The 19,700-nt window shown below is 38.1% G+C and overlaps 1 long non-coding RNA gene across 8 annotated transcripts in view; it reads left to right on the top strand.

Annotated features, from left to right (window-relative positions):
- Positions 1-19,700, top strand: part of LOC142061278 (uncharacterized) — a 346,726-nt gene that overhangs the window by 245,475 nt on the left and 81,551 nt on the right. For all 8 annotated transcript variants that reach the window (XR_012662094.1, XR_012662097.1, XR_012662095.1 and 5 more), the window contains 2 exons: positions 18,020-18,101; positions 18,788-18,922. This is a non-coding gene — a long non-coding RNA (uncharacterized LOC142061278). The remainder of the gene's footprint in view (positions 1-18,019; positions 18,102-18,787; positions 18,923-19,700) is intronic.

Genomic DNA, 19,700 nt, shown 5'->3' with positions numbered 1-19,700 from the left:
AAGCAAATGTCACTCCAATCTTCAAAAAGGGCAAGAAGGAAGACCTGGGGAACTATAGGCTAGTCAGCCTCACCTCCATTGCTGGAAAGGTGATGTAGCAGTTCATCGTGGAGGTAATCTCCAAGCATGTAGAGGAAAAGAAGGTTATCAGAAGTAGTCAACATGGATTCACCAAGGGTAGATCATGCTTGACCAACCTGATAGCCTTCTACGATGGCGTGACTGGCTGGGTCGATGAAGGGAGAGCAGTGGATGTTGTCTATCTTGACCTCAGTAAGGCATTCGACACTGTCTCCCATAGTCTCCTCACAGGCAAGTTAAGGAAGTGTGGGTTGGATGAGTGGACAGTGAGGTGGATTGAGAACTGGCTCAGCAACAGAACTCAGAGAGTCGTGATCAATTGGGCAGAGTCTGGATGGAGGCCTGCCACTAGTGGTGTTCCCCAGGGGTCTGTGCTGGGTCCAGTCTTGTTTAATATATTCATCAGTGACCTGGATGAAGGGATAGAGTGTAACCTCAGCAAGTTTGATGACGATACCAAGCTGGGAGGAGTGGCTGATACACCAGAAGGCTGTGCTGCCATCCAGCGAGACCTGGACAGGCTGGAGAGCTGGGCCGAAGGGAACCTGAGGAAATTCAGCAAGAGCAAGTGCAAGGTCCTGCATGTGGAGGGGGAACAACCCCATGCACCGGTACAGGCTGGGGGCTGAACTGCTGGAAAGCAGCTCTGTTGCGAAGGACCTTGCTGGTGGACAACAAGATGACCCTGAGCCAGTACTGTGCCCTTACGGCCACGAAGGCCAACAGTATCCTGGGGTGCATTAAAAGGAGTGCGGCCAGCAGGTTGAGAGAGGTTATCCTCCCCCTCTAGTCTGCCCTAGTGAGACCACATTTGGAGTGCTGTGTCCAGTTCTGGGCCCCCCCAGTTTAAGAAGGGTTTGGAACTGCTTGAGCAAGTCCAACAGAGAGCTATGAAGGTGATCAGGGGGCTGGAGCATCTCCCATATGAGGAAAGGTTGAGAGACTTGTGTTTGTTTAGCCTGGAGAAGAGAAGCCTGAGAGGGGGATCTCATCAGTGCTTATAAATATCTGAAGGGTGGGTGTCAGGATGATGGGACTAGGCTCTTTTCAGTGGTGCCCAATGATAGGACAAGGGGCAATGGACACAAGTTGGAACACAGGAAGTTCCAGCTAAACGAGAGAAAAAACTTCTTTTCTGTGAGGGTGACAGAGCAGTGCAACAGGCTGCCCAGGGTGGTTGTAGATTCTCCTTCCCTGGAGACATTCAAACCCCACCTGGACGCGTTCCTGTGCCCCCTGGTCTAGGTCTGCCTGCTCAAGCAGGGGGGTTGGATGAGATGATCTCCAGAGGTCCCTTCCAATCCTACCGTTCGGTGATTCTGTGATTCACTTGCAGGAACAGATGGCCACAATGGCACAGAGTGGCAAAGTACGTTGCTGTAATGCAGAGAAATTGCTGTTACTTCCTTCCAGCGGGTAAAGTTGAACTGGATGAGACCGAGTATTTGCACTTAGGGCTCTCAGTCACAGAAATCTTAAACCATGGCTGTTCATTCTGGGATGTTGCTGCTAATTTGTCTGGTGAGGGTTAGACACCAAGACAGCGATGCCAACATCTTGCTGCTTCAATGCCCGTGGAAGGCTACTTCTCTGACCCTATTAAAATCATGGGTGGTAACTCCTCTGAAGATATGACAGCTACAAGGAATGGCCTTGATAGGAAGGTTATTAATTTAAATTGTGTTATAGTGGACCAGACCAAGAAAAGTTGTCCTGGTCTGAGGATAAGCAGCTGCAGGTATATGTAAGGAAGTTTAAAAAAAACTATGTTCAGCAAATCATAACTGAAAGAGCTGGACTGTGCAGCAGACTAGCTTGGTAACTCAAACTGTTGTCCTTTTATTTCATTCCTACCCCCTACCCAATGGTAACAGCTTTGTTAAATCATCAAAAATCACAGAATCCAAAAGTAAGGAAGAAAAAGCTGGTAAGAGGAAATTTTTATGTCCTTTGTGCTGGACTTCAGCAGGCATCCAAGTAAAATCCCTGAGGTCCTTACAAGACACCCAAGAATCTCACCCTTACCTCCTTGTGCTTCTAAAATTGATACAGACCACAAAGATCAATGCTTCATCTTTTCTGTTTATACCCAGATTTTTGGCATAATTAAATCCTCAAGCCCCTGTTTTTGCCATGGGGCCATGGCAACAGTGTTTAGTTTATATTGGCTTATGACCACATATAAAAGAAGTTATTGAGTATAAGGTAGCATTGTAGATTCCAATATCACCAATATATAGTAATGGCATAAAATATGAATGGTAACAAGGTGGTTTATTTTCCTTAGTTTGCAAGATGCCTTAATGTTTGAAGGAAATGGATAGGTTGCAGAAATACTGAAATGAACAGGAAAGAGAAAGATTTGAAAAAAATGAGACAAACATGGAATAAGAGTAGAGTATAAGATTCTTTTAAATAAATGTTTATCCACGTAAATGTGTGTGGCAAAAGACTAGATTAAAAAACAAACAAACAAACAAGCAAAACACAAACCCCAAGAGTTCCTTGCTATGCATAGATTACTCTTTGAAAAATCCAAGCAGACATGGGCATATAGGAAACTGACTTCCGCGAATATTGACTTGGCTTGATTTATTTGTGTTATATCTGTAATTGAAATGGGAAGGATGAACTTGACATGCTAATTCCCCAAAGGGCCCATAACAAATGCAATTACTCAGTTTCAAAATTATACATTAACATAAGTTTGCAGCACTGTCTTCTGATGACATTGGTTGTTAACTATCTGTCTAGCATAATACAGGTGTAAAGTATAGCTCCACTGGAAATAATGGTCAGTATTCTTCCATTCACTTTTTCATAATTTCTCTACTTAAAATATTTTAACATGAGCATCTGAAACTTTAAAAGACAATTGAAAAATAATTTTCCAAGCTCCTAGATTTAGCCTGAAATTTTGGAAACTCATGACAGATAATAATCATCCCGAGACATGTGAACTATTTCAGAACTAGAACAGGAAAGTTCTTTAAACTTTAGATTTAATTATTATGTATGCGAAGATGTTTAACAAATAATTTCATTTTATTTTATTTGTTCCAAGTAGAAAGTTTGGACTTTTGCAGTTTTTTAGAGTCTATATTGCTTGAGTTGCAAATAGATATTGCTGCTAAGATGCACACAATGAGCAATCTCTGTTAATATACTGATAAATCTTCATTATCTTTATGGTTTCTTACTATATGTTACCACTTAGAATAATTACTTACTGTAGAACCAAATTCTAATTAATCGTAGCTTTCTGTGGGTTTTATGAAAAGTATGCTTACTGGAAATATATCAGAAGTAAATGTAGAAAAGCAGAATAATTTAACTTCTCAGTCCCAGATGGTAGGGCATGGGGAAACCCCTTATGTCTAAGCTCTTGCATTCACAAACACAAATAAAACTTTCATCTCTATACATGTAAGAAAGATTCCACAGCTTGGGCTCTTCTCAGTTGGGAACAGCTCCTTGCGAGCAGGTGCCCTTGTGTTCCCACATTGCAGAGCTGCCCACTGATGCCCCAGGGCTGCTGGGAGCAGCGAGAGCCTTGGTGATACCAAAGTCAAAGGCTGAGGCTTTACTGAGTGATATGTGGGGATGGAAGGTGCAGAGCTGCAGCCAGCAGTGCCAAGGCAGGTAACAGATGGCATTGATGCATGCGACCTTGCTGCTGGGCTTTTCTAGAAGAGAAAGGGAAGAACAAGAAAACTAGAAATTCATATTTGCATGCTATCTAAATTATATATCTAAACAGACCAGCCATGGCTGTATTTTTAAGATCATCTGTCCTGTTCATGCAGCACATAAACAATCCACTTCTGTCACCTGTCATAGTCCGGGCAATCTAGGGGCTTTGTCCGGAGACTTAGAACTACTAAATTGGATACTGGAAGAGCTGGAAGGGCATATGAATAATTCTTTAAATACTCTGGAATGCTGTCATATTGTCAACTTGTTTGCCAGAAGTTCATATGCAGTCAGCACCTATGGAGAAGATGGGAATTGAACTCTGTCACACAATTTAACCCAATTTATCTGAAAGCATTGTGACTTCCCAAGGCCTTGCAACAGGCATACTTTTCTCATCTTTTACTTTTGTTGGTGTCCTACTGGCGGAGCTCATTCTTTGTGAATTTTTAAAACAGAGGCTTTAAGCAATTTCTAAGTAATGATAATGTGAAAATTTTTCAGTGAAGCCTACTCCTCCATTGAAATGTTTTCATATGAGGGATTTTTTTCTGCAGGTGAACTTCTGTGGAATGGTTCCTCTTCAGTGGAATTCTCTATTTCACTGGAGAATATAATCATATTCTCATAATTCTCATAATAACTTCATTTCATTCCTTTCTGTAAGCTTCCTGGAAGCACCTGGCAAAACTTGTACTTCCAGGTCTTCTGAGGTACAGGTTTTCCTTGAGGAGCCATCTATGCATCTAGAGTACAGACCCCATGATGCATTTATATTCTTTTATAGCTAAACTCCAGTAGCGTATCATGGGACATGCACTATAATTAGAATGTCCAGTCTCTAGGGTGAAAGAGAGCTAAAGATACTGGAAGCACAATTCCCACAGATTCATATCCCATAACTTCCTGATCATATTTAGAAAAATAATCAAAACAAAATGGATTTGAATGAAATTTAAAGATTTGGATGCAGAAGAAGAAATTGTATCTGACTTTCTTGTTCCATTCCCACATGTAATGGAAAGATGCTTCAGAACACAGTATACACACAATACTTTGTGAGCTTGTGTGAATAAGTCTTTATCTGAATTTCTTACAAATACAAAACCAAAGCCCTTCTCCCTGATGTTCAGAACATCATTTACTATCACCTTCTGCTGGATATGTCCTCTTGCAGAGCTGACAACCAGTGTTGACAGAACAGAGGCAGTGTGCATATATAATATCAAGAGCTCTTTCTTCACTTGCGTCAGCTAAAGTCCTTACACTCTTGATCTGAAACATGGCAAATTATGGGGTAGTTAAGTTTCTAGTGCTTGCTGTCCAGTCATTGCTTTCTGTGCAGGCTGTCAAAATAAATTACAATATCAGATTTTATTAAGAAACTCTGTGGTTAAATCTTCCTCTCAAAAACGTTTCCTCCTAAGACTGGGATAGGACAGGAACACATCAACCCATTTTTAGGTTATTTGTGTGGTAAATCAAAACAAAGAAAGATAGTGAAGTTAATTTGTTTTAAATTTAAAGGGTGTTTCCTTTTTATACTCATATGGCATTAGCTGTTATCTTTAAATATTTCTCATAATCACTTCTTGCCTAATAATCTCTGATTGCACTTGACTTTTAAGTTTACGTTTCCTGATTAGAAAGGAGCTTCATCAAGTCAAAAATAGGAGCTAGGAACAAGATTATCATAAAGTTGTTTTATTTAGGGGAAGGGAAAAGGTGTGGTGTGGTGTGTGTGGAAGAGGCAGGAGAACCTGAGACTGTCCTTAATGGATGCTCGCAAAAAGATCTCCATTTTCCTGATGCCTAATGCTTCTCAGGTAGAGGCAGTAGGGAGAAAAATTTTCTGGCTTGGACTATCTGAGTTTATGTGGCTGAAAAAGGTAAATCTTTTCTAGTTGTTTATATACTGAATTTCTGTAATATGTTCCAAAAATATATACGTATAACTCCTTGAAAGAATTGAAAAAGTGAATTAAAACTGAGTCAATGCATTATCAAGAGGTAGATATTAAGGGACAAACTGCCAACTGTGAGGAGTCTTTAAAAAAGCATTAAAAAAACCCAACCCTCCTGTATTTTGCCTTGGACTTTCAAAAGTTCCTTTAGCAGGTGTTCTGACATTCAGATAGTTTGTTCATATGAAAAGAATATTTAACTAAAATATATGGATTATCCATTTGCCATTCTCCAGCAACTGTCTAAAATAAAGATACCTGCCCTCCATTCTTTCCTAAACATTATTTTCTCCAGCTGGAGGGGGACTTTTTGAAAGAGAATAAATTAGCTCAGGGGGAAAAAAAAACACCCAGACCCATTTATTATGGCACCTGAAAGTCAATAGTGCATACTATTTTCTTGAAAGTTAATGAAACATATAATTAGAATTCTCTTTCTGATGTTTTGGGGGTTTTAACTACAGAGCGTATGCACCATGCAAGAAGAACAATTAAGCAGAACTGTGTCACTACTCAGAACTGGAGCAATTAACGTACTGAGAAGCACACATGCTTTCAGGTTATAACTGTTTCAAAGTACTTGTACCCAGGGCCATCGTCTTTGATGACAAGCACTGATTTTATTTGAGACTATTTGAATGTTAAGATGGACAGCATCGGCATTTTTATTTTCCTGTATGAAGAATGAAGAAACCAGAATATTTCATACACAGACTGAACATAATTTGTCCTGCTTGATATTCTTTTCTTTTTATCTGTAAGTTCATATGCAGCTAAAAAATTAATTTTAAAAAACTTATTATGTAAAACCTCGCTTTAATGGAATGATTATGTTATAAGGGTATAGATGTTAATGAACATGTTAAGGTAGCGCAGACTATATTCCATCCCCTTGAAAATATGGCAGAAGAGTAAAACAGAGACGTCCACAGAGATCTTCATATGTGGTTGCAGTATAAGGATTGCCAAAGATATTTCAAAACTGACTATATTAAAATCCACTTCTTTTGGGAACCAGAATAATTTCACAAAAGGATGACAAATAAAAACACTTATCTTAAATTGTGAAAATTTGCTTTGATGGCTGTTAGTACTGATGAAGGAATATGTATTAATAATTACCTCAGCCTTGGCAAGGCTTCATGAGTCATATGAGCATCAGAAGAGGCTTAAACACTTGTGATCAGATAGATGACAACAAATGAAGGCTGAAAAGAGATGGCGATATCTGTCCAGGTGCTGTGAGAATGGCTATACAAGAAGTCTGTCATTCAAGTAACCTACTCAGATGGGACACCGAAATAAATGTTTCACCTGAATCCGATCAGACTTGAACAAGAAAATAAAGAAGCAAAGGGCTAGAGAGAGATTTGGGTGAAAGAGAATAACTGCTTTCATGCAGATGAAAGGGGCCTGAAGTTGAAGAAGAGATATAAGCAGAGCACTAAAGAAACTGTACTGCCCCTGGTGCAGGTGTGGAACTTTTGCGATGTTAATTTATTTTGCTGCAAGGCTACAGAAGAGTAGTGTATGAATAAAAAGATTGTATGGCTGAAGCAGGTGACTAAATTTAGTTGTGGATCCAAGCATAGCATCCAATGGAAAGGCAGTAGGAGTGCCTTGAGGTCAAGAAGGAGCTATGGAAGAAGAGAGGGGGATCAAAGGTGTCTAGCAAAGGCTTAGAGAGAGCAGAGGGTTTGGGTTAATGCTGCTAACTTCTTTCCAGGGCCAAAACTCAGAGTTCCACATCAGAAAGTAGTAGGTATTTACCCACCCTGTTCAGTTGGTAGCATGTCTGCCTTTAAATAGTAATGTCTGTATGTTACAATGTTGAATATTTGGCCGAATGGGTATTGGATTTCTAGGTTCATAAGTAAAGTCTCTATCTGTACTGCTCAGCACTACTGGCATGGGTAATTCCAACAGCAAAAAGGAAAAAGATATTCCTAAAGCTAAACTCAAGCAATTTCTGCAAAATAATAGCTTAACAGGAATTTTGTCACAATGTGAGGTGCAAGAAGCTTTGGATATGCAGCTGCAACATTCTTGAAGCAAAGCATAAGGCTAGTCCCATGTATTATCCAGCCAGCCATTTATGAAGACAGACATTTACCTGGGTGTTCAGAATTAAAGTTAGGAGAAAATACTTAAGAAATTCAGAGTGATTTTACCAGGTGTTACTGCAGGATGCTTCAGTACATCCTGATGACAAATATTGCCCACCCCAGATGAGATGTGACTATTTTCTGTTGTGTAAATCCAGAGCCTACCTATTCCAAGCTATTAGAATATAAGTGTTTACATAAAATGCGGTTGTGTTGAATTAGCAAATCCACGTGGGGAAGGAGGGTTTTCATTTTGTATCTTTAAAAGACAGAAGAAATATTCTTTTCCCCATTTCTTAATTCTGTAAGGTGATTGTTTAAATGCTAACTCAAAGCAGCCTTTGTGGATGTTCCCTTTGAGGAAGGGAACACACAGTCACCTGTAGTATTACTGTTCTGATGTCTGTTTTGATTAAGAGGAATGTTTCATTCAAAGCACACTGCAGATAAAGTAAAAAAAAGGAATAAGTTGACCTTATATAGCTTATATAGGCTTCTATAGCAGTGCTTTTAATTTTTACCTTCTGACCAGCATGTGCACCTCTGAGAAAAAGAATTAGAAATGGAAATGCAGCTTCTCTCAGATGCCAATGTCTCTCTACCAGAGATACAGAATATACATTAATCAGCAAACCTGAGACAAGGAAAATTCCTAAAACTTTCTAGGTAGTTGAGAGGTTGCTTTTCAGCAGTCTTTCTAGGTGAAGATTCCTAACTGTTTTTCAGAACTGGTATTGCGGTAGGCAGGTCTACTAAAAAAAAATGCAAGAAGAAAAAAGGAACAAATGGAAAAATTTAAAAAAGGAACAAATGGAAAAATTAAGAAGAATCACACTAGAAAAAACTATCAGTAAGGGCCTAGAGTTTGGATCCCCCTAGCCTCACTTGGTCAGCATAGTTTAGGGATCAGACAGAGGCTGAAGAGATACCGAAGGCAGTGATCTAGCACCTATTGCTTCTTTTTGGCTGTCCATCCTGTGATGTCTTTTAATTTATAAATAAGGAGGGCCAGATGGCAATCTCATATATTGTTATTGCTCTTTTGTTGTCTACTTAGAGTTTTAGCTTCTTACACAAATTGAAAACTTGGCTACAATTTTGTTCTTGTCCTCAGGAACGGTTCTTTTTAATTTTAAAATGCAGTTTGTACCAGTCTATTTTTTTATGACTTCTGGCTGTAATATCATGTTTCAGGTTGCCTTAAACTTGCTAGCATTGAGGCATCTAACCTAGCAGATGTTTTCTGAGATGATGCCTCTTTCAGCATTTATACCAACAGAATTTAAGCCAACTTATAAAGGAAAGTTACCAGAAAGGGCTTCCCTCATTCTCTTCCCCCCTTGCCCTATCTGTCTTTGAGAGATGCTTGCCACACTGGAAGTGTGTGTGGCTGGGCTTGACTAACCCTAAGAAAACCTGAGTGTCTTTAAATTTCAAATAAACTTATGTGTTCACAAACTGATGCTGTTACCCAAGTAAGCCACAATGCATTATGTTGTGTCATGAACAGAACCATAAATGAATGAAGTGCTCCTTACAATGTAATGTGTTGGGCCATTAAAAGCACTAGTTTTCCATAGGCACTCACTGCTCGCAGGTAACTCAATGACATTTTACATAACTGTTGAAGAAAAAAAATCCTATATCAGCCACATAGAAGGAGCAGGCTTAACCTCTGGGCAGTAAAAGAGGGCACTCCGAAGTGCTCAACAGCACCTCTGTGGGATGCCCTCAGAATGGACAGGTTGTGTAAGGATAGGTGACGTGCTCCTCCAGTGAGCTTTTACCAGCATATTCAAGCTGCAGGGTTATGAGCAGGTTAAGAGTGTGTTTAGACTTGTAAGATCAGTCCCTGAGCTAAAGAAAGTCACTTGGACATCTGGTGGATGCCCATATTCAACAACCCTCAAATTATTCTTGGCGCTAATGTTGATTTTAACTTCCTCATAGCTGTTTTACGAGACAGAATTTCATGGGGATTTTGGTGTTTGACTTTCTCTAGAGCATATGCTTCTCAGAAAACATCCAGCTAAAAATGACACCTACTCATAATCCATTACAGCAATTTCTTTGAAGAAATAACCCAAATTCATAATGCAACTTGCTAGCATCTGAAATGGTAGTAGTTTTTTCTTTTCTTGGTGCAGAAAAGGTGGCACGTTTAACAGCTTTCCAAATTATTTTTTAATTGCTATCTATCAGAGGTCACCATATAGATGTTGGAAGTACTCTTGTGCATTTGACAGAAAGTTCAGGATTTAGGATATTCCTGAGGCATAGTTGTAATGGTGGTTTGTGTTGCAGAGACTAACAGTGTTTGGACATAACTTGTTAACAATTACTTGCCAGTTGGGACAAGAAGCCTTTCCTGCATGATGCCCAACAAATCAGTCTGTATATAAATGGAAAAGCTTCATTTCCCAAGAAAGCAAATACTTGGGCAGAAATCCTCAGGGCTGCTTTTGATTTCTCTTGCTAAAATCTTGCTTTTTTTTTTCAATTCTATTCATACAGTGAGAATCAGCCCATTAAATATTACTTTCTAGAGAAGGGAATTCTGCTTCTAATCAACCAATCAAAACTATATTAAGAATTTTGTTTTATTGTCTCAGTTCTAATCTAGGTACCAGTGAGTAAATGGAGGCAAAGATCAGTCGCTATGGTACTCATTGCCGTTTGTCTATATAAGAGATTCTAATATCTACAGTTAATGTTTTCTAAAATTATCACAGCACTAGAAAAAGATTTTTCTGGGTTTGCAGTGAGGCTGTGATCCTTGAAATGTTGCTATGCATTAGATTTACCATTTCTTACAGCTCTAATTAAAAAAACCAACCAAACAAACCCTTAAATCATTAATATATTTCCAATCATTGATTTGTTTCTTATTTGTACTTTTTCCCAGTTAAACTATTTTATCATCCTTAATGTTTTATGTATGCCTTTCAATACAGTTATAAACCATCTAAAAGTCACATACCTCATTCAATTTTTTTTTTTTTTCATACTGGAAAAGAGTACTAGCCTATATGGCTTCTCAGGAACAGACAATTACTGTTAAAAGTTAGCCTTTTTAACTGGACATAGCCAAAATTTCTGTGTCCTTCAACAGCTATTTCAAATGCCTCAGCTAATTTCATAGCCACCTACATTGAATGCCAACAAACACTTGGTAATTTTCAATGGATAAGTTCCTCATAATCCTTCCTGTGTCATCTTAAATTATTTGAACTGCTGCTTAGCATTCTGTCGCCAGCAATTTTGTACCTCTTTTCATTGATTCTATCAGCTAAATTGTTTCTATAGAGCACCAGGACATAAAATAGACTAGAAATCCAAACCAGCTTAAAGTGTGTTCTAAACAGTCATCCCTAAAGAGTTACATACAGGTTTCCTAATGCCTTTGGTATAGGTTAACTGCAAATCTTTATAGTTTTTCCCAGCAAATGGTTTGAAGGGCAGAAGCAACTCAAGCACCCTTCAGAAATTTAGCATTATGATATACCAGTGATTAGACAATCGAGTCATTGCTGCAACATGCCTGCAATATGTAGCAAGGTGACTCCTGTCACATCCAGGTTAATATATCTGAGCAACTTATCTAGTGTGCACAATATTCAGTGTTACATGCTATTGTTTCTCTATTCAAAATTTCCTTGGGAATTGATCCTGATTTTTTCACAAGCATGGGGAACATTTTAAGTACTCACAAAAATATATCTGCCGTATTATCAACAATGTAAATTCTAGATAGCTGTGGTATTTTGGTCATTTAAGCTGTACCAGAGGGTTCTCTCTTCCTCCTGTGGCTTCATAATCTTTGAAGAAGAATAGCAAATACAGTATGGAGCACAAGCAGTTAATTATAAGTGTATGTTTTATATGGGAGAAGACTGATAGCAATACTTTAAAAAAGCTGAAGCCCCCTCTCTCCAAAAATGAAAACAGAGTAATGAATGAGAAGTTATTCAGAGAATGGGCATTTTCAAAATACTCACTTGAAGAAGACCAAGAAAACATCCATTGCAGGCTCTTGGGCTGCTGGGGGTGGCAGCAATGAGCCTGATGGACTGCACAGAGTTGGGACCCCATCTCACAAACTCCAAAACTTAGAGATGTTATTGTATCTAAACACTGTTACAGAATATGCAGCCATCTCGAAGAGAAGGCATGATGTGGTATTCTGAAACATGAGCTACTTCAACTCTTTCTGTAAAGAATCTTTAAAGAATTCTCTAAAGAATCTTTAAAGAATGGTGATTTTGCAGGCAAATTTGCGATGGTCCAAGGGCATCTCCTTACCATCAGATAATCTATAATAGACTCTAATAGAGTCTAGCTATTAATATTTTAGCTACTTTTTTTTTTCTCAGAGATGTGCAATATACTAAGGATTGGCTGTATTTGGACACCCTTTTCATCAGATACCCTTTGAGATGCCTGTGGTTAGATGCAACCTTTTCACCTAGAAATAATTTACATCACCTCCTCCACCACTTCTAATTTTATTTTAAAGTCTGTCACTACAATTTCCAGTCAGGGCAAGAAGAATTTACAAAATATAGCAAGAGGTCTTAACAACAATGAACCTTATTTCCAAGGGTCAGAACTACTGAGACTACAATACATAAAATGACAACTTTATTAAGGAATTAATTGGAGTAATATGATGTTTCTGAGAGTTTCATCTATTTTGTAGTTTTCTGATATGGTATAAAAAGTGTCTGCAGTCTCTGAACTTATTGAGGGTGTAACAGCACAATGAAATGGAAAAATAAGTCAGTCTTTCTGGAAGAAAATTTATTGGAAATTAATGGTGTTTTTTCTATATTCTCTATTTACCTGAGTTAATTTCTAGTGTTTATGGGCAAGTGTGGCTTAAAATAACAATAACTTGTGTGCTTTTATTTACCATAGGAATTAAATAGCAAACAAAAGCAAAACTGAAATCTTTCCCCTTGCCTTCTTAGAGCAACTAAGCCATTTTCTCTTTCACATACTGTTGACTCCAATATATTAATACAGGTCTAAATCTGGAAAGTATCTGAGTTTCAAAGAAACACCATAGTTAAGTGTTTCATGGTTCATTCATCCCTTGACCTTTGGGGTGAAACAGTCAATAAGGAGGTAAATTACTGTCGATGATAGCTGGTTGTTTTCCACTATAAGAAATCTCTTTCATACTTCAGTTTTCCCTGGATATATTTTATTGACTTTCTCAAGTAAACACTATTTAATATAGGCCAAGGGAAATAGCTTTTAGCTATAAACCAGCCATACTAGTGTTAAGAATTAACTGCCCAGTTCCTAAACTGAGAAACAGAATGAAAGAAAAGACTGTCTCGGATACCTGTGTTTTAATCTTTTCGGATATTACATGCAGTTAAAGTCTTTCAACTGTTTCAGATTGAGAGTTTATTTATTAATATTAGAGTTCATGTCACGCTTAGCTGTAGGGTATGTTTTTATTTTGTTTTATTTTGTTTTAAATCTCATATGAAAGCCTAAGGAGTTTTAAAACTGTTCTAGTCCGTCATGTGGGATAGGGACCTGAATTTTTTTGAATCAGTAGCCAATGGCAAGCAAATTTCTTCAAATAATATCTCTTCCAGCTTGCAGGCAAAAGTGAAGCCTGGGTATTGCAACAGCGTAACTACTCCAAATCCCTGTCTCTAAACAGCTCTCTGCTGCAGTATGGGTGTCTTCCATGACTAAACACTGTCGAAGGAAGAAATACAAGGGAGAGATGTGCACTTTTCAGACTTCCTTTGAAGCTCTTTCCAGATATTTTTGTTGAATTTCTACTTGTATTCTTTCTGCTAAACTCAAACTAAACTCAGATGAAGGTTTGGGGTTTTTTACTACTGGTTCAACAGATATCTCACTTCTCCTTCAACCTGCTACATCCAAAGCTGATGCACTCTAAAACGTGTTGGCAAGATTCTCCAGACACAACTTGTATGCATACGTATGATATATGTAGGCTATGGTTAACATAACAGGTAGCATGGTTTGATAGCGCTGGATCTAGAAAGCAAAACAGTTGGTGTGGAGGACCCATGCAACATTATACATGTTTGGAGATCTTACCCTGACCTAGCTCTCGTCTGTGCTATGAACTGGATGTGTTAGCGGAGTGTGTATTCCTTGAGGCTTTTCTTCCAATTTAGTTTTCTGCAAAAGAAATCCAGTTTGTACGCTCTGAGAGCACTCTGCAATGCACACCAAAGCATGCTAGGTTGCAATAACTATTTTTTGCTTTAGAAGTGCATTCCCAAGCCAAACTAAAATAGTAGTGTGGATGCAGCAATGGATTTGTTGTATATATGGTGGTGGTTCTGCTCTGAGGTTGCTGTTTGTTTTGCTCCAGTAAGGTTAACCTTTCTGCTAACATTTCTGCTATCTTTATGTTGCTTACAAAACAAGACAGATTTATCTGAGGAGATAATACTTCCTGCTCTCAATTCTAAAGGCTTTTGCTCAGATTCTCCTGCTGTCTCATTTTGCTTGACGAAATTCAGTTCATTGCCTGCAGTCCAATGTGTGTCATCAGTCACAGGATGGTAACCCAACCAGATGTGAGACGGTGCATGCTTTAGGCAGTCTTCTTTATTTTCCGTTGTGCTCTTTGAATTTTATTTTTCTATGCCAGCTTAACTCTGAAGTATGTACTTAAAAAGATGCTCCTTTAATTAGGTCACAGTTAGTTTGACAGAGTTCATTAAAGTCAGTGTGGGGCTTTTAATTGCTTTTGGTGGGATTTGGTTAGAGTCTCAGACTCTTTAATTTCTGCATCTCACCCATGCTTTTCCTGTTTCTGAGAAAAGTTATGTATTCAGTGTCTGCAGCCTTATCTGTGTTCTGATAACCTTGCCATATATGTTCTCTTACCCATTAATATTATCCCCTTCAGTCTAGTTAAACTAAAATATCAGTTAACATGACTAGAGATAGCAAAATGACCTGATGACAATTGCTTGCTTTTCTTGTATAGCACCTTTTTTCTTGTTTCTTATCTTTTTGTAGTATTTTGTACTTACATCTCTAGAACAGCTGCCTGAAAAGTAACTATCTGAATGTCTTTTAATTTCAAAAACCACAGGAACAAAGAGTCACACAGTTCACAGGATAGCTTTCCAGTCTGTAAATGCTTTGATATGGAATTAGACAGTTTTTATTCCTAGATTAATGATCCCTCACATAGAAACCCAGCACAAATGTTGTCCCTTGCTCCTGTCCAATTCACCTTTTATCCGCCAAGCGTTTCTGTTTCTGTTTCTAGTTTTCTCGTCTCTGTTTCTTATTCATGAAATCATATGATGGACTGCTAGTTCACTTCTTTTGTTTTACTTGTTATTTTATCAGCACTAGAGAAGCAGTTAATAAAAAATGTTATTTCTTTTCATTGCTGCAGTATGGTTTGGTTTAGAGTACCAAAAGAGTATAGAGAAATGTTGACATTTCATCAACGAATCCATTTTAGATATCTATATATCTATATAGATATAAAAATCTTATCAAAGTAATATTGGCTAGAGAAAACATGATTCTTTCTATCTTATTGTGTGTTAAAAATTACCTGTGTGCTCAAAAACCATATTTGGCCACAGCCCTGGAAGCCTAAAGTGCCGTGTCAACCAACTGGAGCAACAAAGAAATTGGAGTAATGATGAATTTGCATTTACCGCTGTCTGTCATGTAATGTTTTTTTTTTGATGCTGGGTGAGTCAGTGAGTTGCTAACATGTGAGTCCGTACCTTTGCTTAATTGAAGTACTTACCTCACAAGTGCTTGTTATGTTGTTGCATATGTTATCCTTATTAACTACATTAATTAATTAACTTTCTAAGCACTGTGTAAGCTTACTATTTTCAAAAATATATTTAAACAGAAAGCTAGAAGTTCTTGATTCACTGGTTTTATTTTAGGAGGAAACTTTACAAAGCAAGTAGGATTTGAGATCATTATTGATCTCATTTTCGGGGGTATTTTTTGGTTTAAATATAAACTCTGGGTGAAGAGGAATATACACCTACTCTGGCTGATTACTTTTACCCTCGGCATGTGCTGCTACAGGGATTTTGGAGGAGAGGTGACTTCTTTCAACAGCATCTGCTGCATAGGTGTGCAGTTGTGTTAGAGTAGCATGCTTTCTAGAGAGGCAGAAAAAATGTCATTTTCGAGCTGGTGCAGAAGCTAGATAAGGACAGAGACCTTTAGCTATTGTTGCAACTGAGCCAGTCCATGCCTGCTTCCCCTCTGAGGACCTTAGCACATGAGCAGGGGGAGCAGCAACAGCTCAGGAACTTGGTGCTGCCAACTCCATCTATGGGACCTCAACAGTCTAACAGTGGCTGGTAGAAACAGAGATACTTTAATGTCTTTTTCCAAGAGATGCCATGTCATCCTATATTTATAAATAGGCTGGGAATTCTATACAACTGCAGGAAAGGAAGTGTCTTCTGGTTCTGCTTTTTCTACAGTACCACATACAACTGGATCCTACCCCATTTCTGGGACCCCAAAAATTATCTTAGTATGAGTAAGAATACAATAATACGTCTGTTTTCCAGGCTTGTTGAGATGGCTTAATCACCAAACTCATCTGGGCTACATGAGAAGAAAGTAGGTGGTAGCTTCTTTCAACACTGAGGAATAATCACTTTAAATTGTTGTGGGAAGTAACTTCCCTCTACATTTACATAAAAAAAGATAACTCTGATGGAAAGGCTTATTAGCAGTTCTTCTGCCTTGTTAGGACTGGTGATAGGCTTTATAATACAAACTGAATTGAAGAGTAATACCCTTACAGTATTAAATCAGTAGAGGTTAATTTCTTAGTGTTTATTTTCTACGGGCAGCCACTGTCTCTGTCTAGGCTCCTCTGTCTATATCTGTCAACCTAGCAAATACAGTATTAAATGCATGTCCAGTAGACAGGGACATTTGCCGGTGCCATACTGTTTTAATCTGTCAACTTCCTAGCTTGTCCTTACTTCTTTTGATCATAAGTTGATGTGTTTGGTTCTCCTCTCATATAGAAAACTTCCCTACTCTAGGATATTGTCCCTGTATCATAACAGTACGTTCTGATTCTTGGCAGTGGTTATGAAGAGGCAGACCGAGTTCTTTTTGAATGTGTGGAACTGATTTAAGGAACATTATCTTTTTAGATACTGTGGCAGTAACTTATACTATTAGTGATTCAATACAGGGAAATAAGTTTCCCAAATTGTAGTTGGAAAGCAAGAGGAAATTTTCTCCTCAAGATCTTTTAATAGACCAGTTATCAGATTAGCAATCTGTTAGCAGCCTAGACTGTCATGAGCAGGAACCTACGCACAGTATGAGCTGTCATTTATTTTCAGAAACAGAAAGAAAATGAAGGAAAAAATTGAAAAATTTTCATGTCTCAAATAATATTAAAGTTACCTTGTAATACTGGAACTATGCTCCATCAACACAGTATCCAGCCTTCAGCAAAGGCCACAGGTAAATACACTGTAAGAAGAGGGAAAACTAAAAGGGTAGCCAAAAGGAAATCCAAACCAAAGATCCTAACAAAAGAAAAGAATCCCTTCCTTGGGCATATCCTTCATATCCTGTAGGGAAGGTGAGAAATATATTAGCATATATCAGACTTTAGACACTTAACGTGCTGGGCTTTCTGAGACATACATTCCTGAATAGTATCAGACAGAACAGAGTAGTGAATTAGCAAGGAATTTTTTAAAAAAAAACTTTTATTCAGTTGGGAGCATTTGAAATGCAGGGACCTTGCTATTAGCACAATCCTGTCTTTCAAGGTGGCATCTTATTTTCTAGATTTTTTCCTTTGTTTGTTTGCTTTGGGGGTGTTTTATGGCACTTCTGAATCCCTGACATGTCGATTTGACATCACATTGTGGTGTGACTTGGGTAGAATGTGGGGTTATACTGATTAATTCTGGGGGAATCATTCAAACTGTGTCTTCGGCAGGTGAGCCCTGCTGGCATATTGAAAAATATCTGAAATACTTGATACAGCCGTTGAACTGGAGTTGGAGTCAGAGACATCCAGCAGACTCCCCAGTATTTTTTGTTTATTTCTGACTTGAAATTATCTCTGTAAAACGAGCAGAAATTCAGTAACAACTTTTGCCTGTCTCAAAAGTTGGCTTTGATTCCTATTTCTAGGAATTGCATCTCACAAGCCCTCTTGTCTTCATTCGGACTAGTCAGTCTTGGCTGCTCCCTGCAGACAAAACCAAAAAAATAGGTAAGCTGCATTTATAAAAGACTTCTTTTTCTACTGCTACATATTAATTGTGAAAAATCAGTCTATTAAGCACTTGCAGAGGCAACATGAAAGGCTTTTACAAAGTTCACAGTTTGAAATAGTTAACTTTGAGAGTGACTTTTGATCTGTCAGAAAAACTGTATTAGGTCTCCATTTTTGAAAGTTGTGAGAAATATTCCATAGACTGTGCGACTGATCATTCTTTCCTTCTGTTTCCTTACCTGGTAGCTGAGATTGTTTTATTTCAGAATTGCTTTGTGGTAAAATAAACCCAGTGAGAACTGTAAAAGCTGTAAAGATTGTAAGAACTTTTAAAGAACCTCTACAAAAAGTTTTCTGTTTCAAAATCTTTGTTCCCTATATGTTATCGTTCCTGCTTACCCAGCACATGGCAGAACATTTCCTACAACAGTATGTTGGTGTTGCCTGTTTGCTTTTGAGCAATGGCCAGATTTGGTGCGCACTGACATACATGGTCACACGCAGCTATGTGTGCAGCTGAGCAACACCTAGAAGGTCAGTTTGCTCTGCTAGTTTACAGCTGGATGATTTTCCTATATTTATGGAAACAACTGATATGACAGGATGGGACTGAAATGAAGCAGTTATTAATACTTAAAGTATTATTACTTAAGTTATTAATACTGAAATCTTTATTTCTTCAGCCTCCCATGAGGTTTTCATGTTAGGTTTGTGATTTTCTAAGCCGTACTTTCACAACTCTCCAGACTGCAAACAGCTGTTTGAGATGGATTGCTATGGGGTGGGAATGAATTAGACCCCCGACTCTTCTTTTAAAGGTAAATGTGACTAAGATATGTGATTGAAAATCAAGGCAGATGAAAAATTTGTGGACTGCTTTATTTCATGAGGAACAGAGCTTGGAGGATAAAATTTCTGTTAAAAGTATTCACTTGCATTTAAAATGAATATTTTAAGACAAAGTTTTGTTTCTTTTTGTTGTTCTGAAAAGCGGTTTTTCTCCAATGAGGACTTCAGGAAACTAGAATAATTTATACTTTTTGATATTTCTGTGGAAAATAATGCATAATACAAAATATGTTCTGGTGTGGCATAGAGCCACTAGGTGAGAGAAGTGCAAATGAACAGACAAGGATAAAGTACTAGGTAATAACTCTGACCACTTGCAAACAAGCCAGTCTTGTGAGGGTTTTGGCATTTACTTAATGGGCCAGGATTTCCTTCTCGCTTTGTAATTCAACAGCTGCACTTTAGCTTTGCAAGGGCAATAGAATGAACTCTTGCTGTTCTTATGCTTTTTTCTCAAGCCCGTAAATACAAGGGGTTTCAAACAAGAGTTGCTAAGTGATAAATAAACTACTGCAAAGAACACATCTGCCCTTTTGTTTATTAAACTCCTATAGGTTGAGAAAAAGTATAGAACATTTTCTTGCAGACATCTGTATGTCAGATTTAGCCTACCATGAATATTACAGTTGAATTATAAAACCCTGAAAAATGGAGTGTATCCTGTGGCAAGATAACATTTACTCCAGGAATACAAATGGTTACCAGGGACATATTTCATGCTTACAATCGTATTCATTCTGTTAATAT

This window comes from Phalacrocorax aristotelis, chromosome 8 (assembly GCF_949628215.1).
Source record: "Phalacrocorax aristotelis chromosome 8, bGulAri2.1, whole genome shotgun sequence".
Lineage (NCBI taxonomy): Eukaryota > Metazoa > Chordata > Aves > Suliformes > Phalacrocoracidae > Phalacrocorax > Phalacrocorax aristotelis.
Note: the sequence above shows the minus strand (reverse complement) of the source record. Positions and strands in the feature narration are given on the sequence as shown.